This window comes from Bidens hawaiensis, unplaced genomic scaffold (assembly GCF_021521415.1).
Source record: "Bidens hawaiensis isolate Kalapana, Puna unplaced genomic scaffold, B.hawaiensis_p1.1 tig00033580_1, whole genome shotgun sequence".
NCBI lineage: Eukaryota > Viridiplantae > Streptophyta > Magnoliopsida > Asterales > Asteraceae > Bidens > Bidens hawaiensis.
Genome location: NW_027495771.1, coordinates 159,141 through 169,835, shown reverse-complemented (window position 1 = coordinate 169,835; position 10,695 = coordinate 159,141). Strand labels below are relative to the sequence as shown.

The following is a 10,695-nucleotide window of genomic DNA, read 5'->3' as shown; positions in this document are numbered from 1 at the left end:
CAAAGTCTGAATAAGAGTTTGCTTCAACCACATGTTTTGTTTTAACCTTTTTCATTGTGGCAGCAAGTTGTTTAGTTTTCTTATAAATAGTCTTTCTTTTAACATCATTCTTTTACTCACCTGGCTTGTTACCTTAAACTTGATTTCTCTTCTCATTTGGATCCTTATCTTTATCAGACTTGTTTTTTTTTTCAACAAATGAATCACATACATACAACAAAACAAGGTGTGGGGGATAACAACATGAACTATAAAACGCTTAACACCGCATCTAGTTTACTATAAGAAAAACATATCATACAAGAATTATAAAACCCGCTTATCAAACGCTTAACACTACAGTTAGATTAATAAAACACTTATAATATGCTTAACACCACATCTATATTAATAAAATAGAAAAATATCATACAAGAACCATCAAACGCTTACCACCACATTTAGATTAATCAAATAGAAAAATATCATTCAAGAACCTTAAAACGCTTATAATACGCTTAACACCACATCTAGATTAATAAAATAGATAAATATCATACAAGAACCATAAAACGCTTAACACCACATCTGGATTAATAAAATAAAAAAATATCATACAAGAACCATAAAACGCTTATCAAACGCTTAACACCACATATAAATTAATAAAATAGAAAAATATCATATTAGAACCATAAAATGCTTAAATACACAACGGTTACATTTTATATTAAGTAAAACTAAAACGCTTACAGGAATTATAGAAAAAACACATGTTCTCACTGTACTCTGAGGTCTATCATGATTTTCTTTCGATCTTCGTTCTGTTCCCAAAGTAGATGATTTAAGGTTCTTCAGTTTCTCCATCTTCTCTGTGCCTAGTAGTTTTTGATTACGCTTAAATGTAGAACTGAATCGTCGTCGTGTTATAAGATATTTGATTTGTAGAGAGATTCAGTTGATTTTGGGAGTGAATTTCGGGATGATTTATGAGAGATTATTTAACGATCTTACCGTTTTAGAAGAATTGAGGCGCGTTTTTTTTTAATTTTTATCGGTATAATGGTCGCGTACCTATCGTACGATTAAGCATTATTGTGCAGTAACCTCAATACATATATATGTATATATATATATATATATATATATATATATATATATATATATATATATTCACACACGTCAAGTTTTTGGCGCCGTTAGGGGATACCGTGATTTTTTAAGAACGATATGAGTCTTTGATTTAGCCTTGTTTATATTGTCGATCTATTTTATTTTACTTTATTTCGTTTGTATTCATCTTAGTTTTTTTTTTATTTCACTTTTTAGTGTCTTTTACTTGTTTAGTTACCTTTTTGTAGCTACTTTGTGTATATGTATTATTTATTTATTTTTTATACTTTTTTTTGGTTTATTCATTATCTAGTTCATTTTTATTACATGTATATTTGGCGCCCGTGATCCTTTTAGTTTGAGTGTTTCTTGTAGTGATTCGTATAGAGCAACGCTATAACGGATATTACTGTGAACGGTACCATTTTGATAACGAGAATTATCACATGGAGGTTTGGTAGAGAACTCCATTTTATTATTATTGATCAATGATTAATAGTTGAAATTATTTAATTCCAATTTTCATTCTTTTATAATATTCAGCCTAAAAAAGAAGAAGCCAAGAGTCTAATTGGGCTTGGATTAAAGTCTGAATCAATTAGTCCGAGTTGTTTGGATGGTTGGTCGAACCCACACAACCCATTTTTTAGTAACTTAAAGCCGCAACAAACCCTTGTCTAACAAAACACCATCTATAAAATGACCAACAACTTCTGCATCTCGCATATTGACCTCATAACCCTAGTCACTAATCAAGCGCCGTTTTAACTCAATGCCCATCTCTTTAGTGTTTGTTCATCTTCCTTTCTTTTGTTTTGCAATTTTATTCTTTTTATTTTCAATAATATGCTGGAAAATGGGTCAAATGATGTGTTTATTATGGAGTTGAAAACCGGCTTTCATGTGGGTTTTTTTATTCTAACTCTGAATAGGAAGATCTGATGCCCTTTTTCCATTTTTTCAAAATTGTTTTTGTTTTTATAATTTCAAGATTTGTTGGCCAATGATGACAGTTTATAAAAATGGTTGACTGATATATAAGTTTTTGTACTTGCAAAGTTGTTGAAAAACATGAACTAGGACGGTCTGGGCTTTCCTGATTTGTTTCTTTTTAAGGTTGTAATCTATTTTTAAGGTTTGATGTTTTTTTGTCATGTGGGTTGTGTATGATGACATCATATGTTCAATACAGTTATCCCTGTCTGATTAATTTTGATGTATTACATTTGATCTGACTCTTACCCATATCATATTTCTTGTACTTACTGTTTTTTTTTTAATTTATTTTAAAATTTTAAAACGTTTTTTTATGTGGGTTGTGTATGATGATATCTTATGTCTAATCAGTTATCCCTGTCTGATAAATCTTGATGTTTGCATATGATCTGACTTGTACCCACTTGTAAAAGGTTATGTTCTTTTTTTTTAATTTTATTTTTGTTGGTTTTTCGGTCATATAAACTATCTGTTGTATATGTTTATGAGAGATTCAAGATTTGAGTACAAATGATACCTAAAGCTAATACTATACCGAAGGAGTATACATCGGATTCTTTGTTGAATGACTTTGATTGTAGTTAGAACATTTCAATTCGATGTATATCCTTTTGTATATTATAAGTTTTGTATCTTCTCGAGATAAATGAGCAGGTAAAATGGCTGTGTAACTTTGTGTTGTAGTGCTTGTACTAGTTTAGTCTTTATGGTCTATAATTTGATTATTAAATTCAGAGGTGATTGTGTTTGTGCTGGATGAAAGTCCATCTTTTTTACTTGCTTATGCAATTGAAGCTGTACCAAAGAATTGAAAAATGAAAGATTGAGGAGACTGGTAATATGACGTTGGAATATGACAGAATGTTAACAAAAACTTTGTTTAGTATATCGTCTCAGAACACATTTAATGAATTGTTTTCTGAAAGACATGTTTATAGTCTGTATTGAACACTAATACTGTTATTGTTAATATTATGTTCATAAGTTTCCATATATTTGGTTTTGTTATATCTGTTAGATTTGTAAAATTAAATATTTATACACCAAAATCATGTTGTGTAGAACTTGGAAACAATATGCTATCAAATATATTGGTGTATATGAGGGGGGATGGGTGGTGTTCATTTCTCATCACACACCTCCCAACGGCTCCTCCATCCCCAACGAATACATCCAACGGCTCCCTCCTAGATTTTCACTCCATCACTTGCCTGATGGCAATCACGCAACCATACCCCATCACGCTTGACAAAGGACCGGCGTCGGTGTTCAATTACCCATCACGCGTGATGGGTGGCTTATCACGCGGTGCCCTGTCCCCTTTGAGAGACTGGATAAATAGGTTACCCTTTTTTAAATTGTTTTAAATTGCTCGACCAATAACTCGAAATGAATCTCCAAACAACTTAATTTTTGTTGATTTGAAGTTCAAACACCTGATTTGAAGCACTAATCAAGCCGTTTGGAGCATTGTTTCAAACTAAAATTTACATCAGTTGACTCGTATTCTTCTTCTGATCAAAAGCCTTAAAAAATCAGTTTGAAATAGAAAAAAAAACAAAAACATTGTTAAGTTTTTTTAACGAGGAACTGGAAAAAAGTTAATGCTTTTTTTTAACAAGAGACCATTGAGAGCTAGTTTTCAATAAATTTGAGACCACCATTGAGAATAAATTAAGTTGAGATTATTGTCAGCCAATATAAGTTAGTTGGGATTATTAAACATTTTTACTTGTATTTTCTGCATAAATCTTCCTCATTTTCATTTTAAACATTTCAAACAACCACACATGTTTAATAAGAACATTAACTTTAACCAATTGAGTATGATTTGTGAAATTCAACCACATTTAACTCTGAACCCGTTTACAATCCCCTTATGTTAGACTCATAACACTAAAAAATTTTTTATATCCTTATAGTTAAATGAGCATTACAAAAGATTTTGTGTAGTTTTGGCAAAACCTCTTTATTGAGGTCACAGAACATCACTATGTATATTGCCCAACAAAATACATGAGAACTCAATGAGCATGATATAACTTTAGGTATATTGCCCAACAAAATACATGAGAACTCAATGAGCATGCTATATCTTTTGTAATGCTCTTATACCATTATACCTCTAGTTATATTGCCCAACAAAATACATGATCTGGGTCCCTAAACCGGACAAACAAACGAATTGTTCTTGATAATCAATCGAGACAGGTGCGGTAAATCAAACGACCAAACATATAATATAAAGATAATATAAGGGATAGTGAACGATCTGGTTATCGGTAAAAGATTTGATATATTAATAAACGAACCGACCACACCCAACGTGAGTTCCCCTTGGGTGGGTGATTTACACCATGAAAAGCACACATAAAAATGAAATACAAATGTTATATTTATAGCTAATAACATTCCTTTTAAAAGCTTTCTCCTCTTTGAAGCCAATCGGGTGCACCGAAGCCCTCGTCACGTAACCGGATTTCACACCCACTTTAATTATTAGTTTGACCATAAATATATTACGAGTTTTGTCATATTGATATCGCAAGTCACAAATTATTGGCGTTACAATCACCCCCCCCCCCCACCATGACTTGTGATATTAGAACTTTGTCACACCGTCTCTTACACCTTCACAAATCATCCGATAAACCGAAGCCTCTACGTTTCAATTAACCCCCTTAAGGTATGACCCATCTACTTTATTCATGAAGGAATTCCCGCTTCTTTATCCATTCTCTCGGATTTTAAGCAATATAGGTTGAGAAAAGCTATAATATCCACAAATCGATTTTGAATTACCGGAGTTAACGATCAAATGACAAAACTCATTATTTCTTCTTTAAATCCAAATCCATATACAATTTGTTCAAAGTTCACCACCAACTTCTCGAACGCCTTGAAAATAATATAAATATAACAACCTTTGAACATGATTAAACAATGACGAAAACACGATAATTTTGACTTTCTTCAGTTTGGTTAATCCGAACATTATTTAGTTTTCGGCCAAAAGGTAAACCTCATAACCGAATCCATGCAGCCCGACACAAATATTAAATAGTTGGCCCATTAACAATTTTAGCCCATAGCTAGTCAAAAGAATTAAGATGGACAAATGTCTTTGGCCCAATTTTGATAACCCAGCCCATATGGGGCCCAATATGGAAAACTTACATCATTTAGGTTATGCATAGTGGAGATCATTTAGGTTATGCATAGTGGAGGGGCTACAAATTGGGGCGAATTGCGACATGTGGCGCCCAGTTAGCAAGGGGTGGGAATTTATTTTTTAGGTGTAATGATGTTATGGTTTAATATATATATATATATATATATATATATATATATACTATATATAATACACCAAACAAGGGAAAATTAAGACACTTGATTTTAAGGGATATACAAATGTTTATACATAAAGTACATGTATTAGTAAGGGCAAACTTGTCTTTAAACACAATCCCTTCAACTTACAAGTTTGGTCCCTCGTTTTTAACCATATTATGTTTTTAATTTAAATTTTAAGTAACTTCCCACCCATGATTTTTAAACGACTATAACATTTTCATACGTTAATATTTTTATAAAAAAATTACATCATAAAAACGAGGATTTTATTCTCTTTAATTTGAATATGATATTGTTATAAATTTTTCAATTAAAATGAATTAATATGTTACGTAGGGTGTTGAGTGTCGGTTTTGATGGTTTTTAAGTTAAACTTATGAGCACAACCGTTAATAACGCTTTTTTGTCGTCCAAAACCAAACTAAACCATTGAAAGTTGAAACCGAATCGTTACCAACGGTCTTGTTCCAGTTTGGTTTCACAGTTTAAACTTTAATAATACATTTTGTTTAAAATAATAATTAATTTAATTGTACCATAAATTTAACTAAACACCAACAAAATATGATACTTGAAAGGATCATAAATAAAAAATGATAATTTTAGCCACATAAACGGTAAACATTAATGGAAGACCTAGGACATGAAATAATAACAACAAAGATTACAAAAAGAATAATACAACAATCAGGTTAATTTAAAGTTGTAATAACCAAGTTATTTGTATTAAAAAGATTATGTTCAATTACATTTTGACTATATCTAATATATATAACAAATTAATAATAAAAATGTGAATGAAAGCTTGTCGGTACGTGAACGATCTTCGGATATTGCACGTATTGACAAGGGAGGTATGATGATAGCTGAATGTGTACGTTAGATATATGTATAACATATGAGTATGTATGAATGATAAAAAAAGTATATGTATATTACGGGTAGGTAAAGACAGTATGTACGAAGATGAAGAAGTAAGGGATCAGACCCTAATAATATCTGAGATAGAGAAGAAAGGGATCAGACCCTAATAATATCTGAGATAGAGAAGTAAAAAGGGATCAGACCCTAATAATATCTGAGATAGAAAGAACAGTAATTATATAATATGAAATTAATAAAGTATGAACGTATGTATGAAATTATGTAATGAAAGTAAATGAGTAAAGTAATTATTATGTATCTTCATATGCGTAAATGAAGGTAAGGAAACGTATTGTATGATGTATGATTAACTAGAACTCACTCAGCGTAGCTGACTTTTAGTATGCACACAGGTGAGTAGGATGAGGCAACTCGCTTGAGGGGAACGCGTGGCATTGAATAAGAGGCTGGCATCGGGAGACCCAAGACGTTTAATGGTTTATGTTTTAAAGACAAGATGTTTATTTAAAGACAAGTTATCGATTATGTAATCTTTTATAAAAGTTTTTTTATATTCCGCGTATGTTTTTATTCACTCTGATTATTAGAACTATGTTAATGAGTAAATCCAATGCCCAAATGTGAGGCACCGGTAATGGGGCCTTACAAGTTGGTATTAGAGCAAAGTTCGAGAGATTTAAGCATCCTATATGCTTAGACTCGAACAGAGAATGAGATTTAAGTAAGAAAAGAAAGAAGATGCCGGACCAGGAATGCCATGTGTCACTCAAGCAAGCTCGGTAAAGGTAAAGTGTATGGTTAAATGACGTATGTGAATACTAGGGATATGATTAATTGATTGCTTTGATTGACTAACTGTTTAAAGTAGTATCAGCACAAATAGAATCATAAAGGGAAGTGTCTAGGACACAGAAAGTAACGTGATCAGTTAATCACAGCCAGCCACTGTTATTACCTGTTAGCCTTACTATCCTTGTACTAAATAGTTCCTTAAGTGATGATGTTTGTGTTTTCCCTTTTAGAATACGATGGCTGGAACGGGAGGAAATGTGGGAGCAGGAGGTCACACTGGATGATGTGGCAGGCCTCGCCGTGCCCAGCAACCTTTGGTTGAGACAACTTCCAACACCAGAGATGAAGGGAGTGCAGCTGGAGGAGGTCCGATCAACAACGAAGGGGTTCAGTTGGATCCCGCTATTCAGGCAGCTATTGTTCAAGCTGTAGCAACTGCTGTGAAGAACATTACTCCTGGAGGGTCTACTGGAAGCTGTGAAAGAACTGCTGGAGGGGCAGGAGGTGATGGTAGGAGAGATGAGGAAGAAGAGAGGGGAGCCTCGAGTGGGGGTAATTCTGTGAAAGCCGGTGACAGGAAAATAGGCCGAGGCGGGTGCAACTATAAGTCCTTCAAGGGATGTGACCCGCCAAAGCTGACTGGTTTGGGAGAAGCAATCACTACTCTTCAGTGGATAACCGCCATGGATAAAATTATCCGAATCAGCAAGTGTCGCCCTAACCAAGCTGTAGGTTACGCCACCCAATCATTTGGTGATGAGGCGATGTATTAGTGGTAATCCATTGAGCAAAGAAAGAATCAAGAGTAAATCAAGGCTATGAAGTGGGGGATCTGAAAGAACTGGTTATGAAGAAATTCTGTGCTAACGCCGAGGTTGAGAGGGCGGAGATGAAATTCCTGAACTTGAAAGCTGGAACGATGACACATCGTGAGTATACACCTGATATGGTCAACATTGAGGCTAAAAGAATCAAGTGCTATGTGAGGGGATTGCCACAAAAAGTCTGCATGCTAGTCAGGACAAGTAAACCTGCTACTTTTGACTCTGCTGTCGAACTCGCAGAGATGGTTTATGCGGACCTGGCTGCGGATGACGTTGTGGTGTAAAAAGAAAAGAAGGATAAGAAGTGGGTTGCTCCTGTTAAGCGACCCGGTACTCAGTTGTGGAACTCAAAGGATAAGAAGCAGAAAGTGTGGGAGAAGAGATCGTGCAAGACGTGTGGAAAGATGCATGGGGTGAGTGTAAGTGGAGTAAAGGATCAGATGTTTGTTATAAGTGTGGTAAGGCTCATGGTGGGGAATGCAGGTTGGGATCGAATGCCTGTTATAAGTGTGGAAAGGTGGGGCATTATGCTCCCGATTGTACTGCAAAACCTGCATGTTACAAGTGCAGTAAGCCGGGACATTTTGCTAAGGAATGCACTGATGGTGGTGCCGGAGGGAGTGGGAAGAATGATGCTGATCAGACTAGGCCAAGGACCAGGGCCTACATGTTGACCCAGGAACAAGCCAAGCAGATTCCAGATGTTGTCACAGGTACGTTTCTAGTAAACGGTATATCCGCTTCAGTATTATTTGATTCGGGTGCGAACAAAAGTTTCGTAGCTACACCATTTAGTAAATTATCTAAAATGAAATGTTGCCGAGTGTCTGAAACCTTTATAGTAGAAACCGCTAGCGACAGTTCGGTTAAAATAATGAAAATGATTAAGGACTGTAAGATAGAGTTAGAGGGACATGAGTTCCCTGTTACTTTGTATGTTATGACCTTAGGAGGGTTCGATGTGGTTTTGGGAATGGATTGGTTAGCTCAGGTAGTATGTAAGAGTAGGATAATAAGGTTAAAGTCCTTGGATGGTAGTGCGGTGGCGGTTTATGGTGATAAGTTATGGGCTTAACGTCAATTCGATGATAAAAGCCGAGGGACTGTTAAGGCGAGGGTGTGGTGCTTACCTGGCGTATGTTGTAAACGCTACGGACGAGACGAAAGAAATGAAAGATGTTATTATCGTGTGAGACTACCCATAAGTTTTCCCAGAGGATCTTCCGAGGTTGCCATCAGAGCGAGAGATAGAATTCCAAATAGATTTAGTACCAGGAGCCCAACCCGTCGCGAAAGCACCTTACCGTTTAGCGCCATCCGAGATGAAAGAATTAATGTCCCAACTGCAAGAACTCCTCGACAAGGGTTTTATTAGACCAAATGTTTCCTCGTGGGGCACGCCGGTGTTGTTTGTGAAGAAGAAAGACGGAAGCATGAGAATGTGCATCGATTATCGTGAATTGAATAAGCTTACGGTGAAGAATAGATATCCTTTGCCAAGAATTGATGATCTGTTCGACCAACTGCAAGGTTCAAGTTGGTTCTCACGAATAGATCTCAGATCAGGCTACCATCAGCTAAGAGTGAAGGAGGCGGACATCCCTAAGACAACGTTTCGTACGCGGTATGGGCACTACGAGTTTCTCGTAATGTCATTCGGTCTAACGAATGCTCCTGCAGCATTTATGGACATGATGAATAGGGTATGTCGGCCGATTTTTGATAAATCAGTTATTGTCTTCATAGATGATTTATTGATCTATTCAAAGAATGAATCTGATCATGCTGAACATCTGAGAGAGGTATTGGAGACTCTGAAGAAAGAAAGGTTATATGCTAAGTTTTCGAAATGCGTTTTCTGGTTACGAGAAGTGCAATTTCTAGGTCACGTGATCAATTCTGAAGGAATCACTGTGGACCCAGCTAAGATTGAAGCGATAACGAACTGGAAGACTCCACAGAATCCGACTGACATACGAAGGTTCCTAGGGTTAGCTAGCTACTATAGGACATTCATCGAAGGTTTCTTCAAGATAGCCGCACCGTTGACCAGTATGACCCGAAAGACGATAGTATTCAGTTGGGGAAAGTTCCAAGAAGAAGCTTTTCAGGAATTAAAGAAAATACTCACGCAAGCTCCAATCCTTGCTTTACCCGATGGTGACGAGGACTTGGTTGTTTGCACCGATACTTTGCATTGTGGGTTAGGTTGTGTATTGATAAATCGAGGAAAAGTGATAGCCTACGCGTCTAGACAGTTCAAAGTCTATGAGAGTACTTATCCGACTCATGATTTGGAACTAGCGGCAGTTGTACATGCTCTCAAAATTTGGAGACACTACTTATATGGTACTAAGTGTACCATCTACACCGATCATATGAGTTTGAAGTATTTCTTCGAACAGAAGGAACTGAATATGAGGCAGAGGAGGTAGTTAGAGTTGATTAAATATTATGATTGCGACATTAAATACTATCCTGGTAAAGCTAATGTGGTCGCTGACGCGCTAAGTCGTAAGAACGAGGAAGTCCTTGCAACAGTAAAGTCATACCAGCTGATTATGAATTCAAGTATTTTTGAAGAAATCATCAAATTACAGTCAGAGATGTTAGTAGACGAATGGTTAGTGAAGAAAGAGAGAGTTTACGACCAGCAAGATGAGTTGATGGAAAACACTCATGGCGTTAAGAATAGATTTGACCATATGTGGATCCCACACCATAGAGATCTTAGAGGTCGAATCTTAGATGA

The 10,695-nt window shown here is 35.7% G+C and overlaps 2 non-coding genes across 2 annotated transcripts; both read left to right on the top strand.

Annotated features, from left to right (window-relative positions):
• Positions 1-2,091: 2,091 nt before the first annotated feature.
• Positions 2,092-2,184, top strand: LOC143585131 (small nucleolar RNA snoR20a). Its single transcript, XR_013144500.1, has one exon. It is a non-coding gene; the product is annotated as a small nucleolar RNA snoR20a (small nucleolar RNA).
• Positions 2,185-2,250: 66 nt separating this feature from the next.
• Positions 2,251-2,334, top strand: LOC143585133 (small nucleolar RNA R38). Its single transcript, XR_013144502.1, has one exon. It is a non-coding gene; the product is annotated as a small nucleolar RNA R38 (small nucleolar RNA).
• The last annotated feature ends 8,361 nt before the right edge of the window (positions 2,335-10,695 follow it).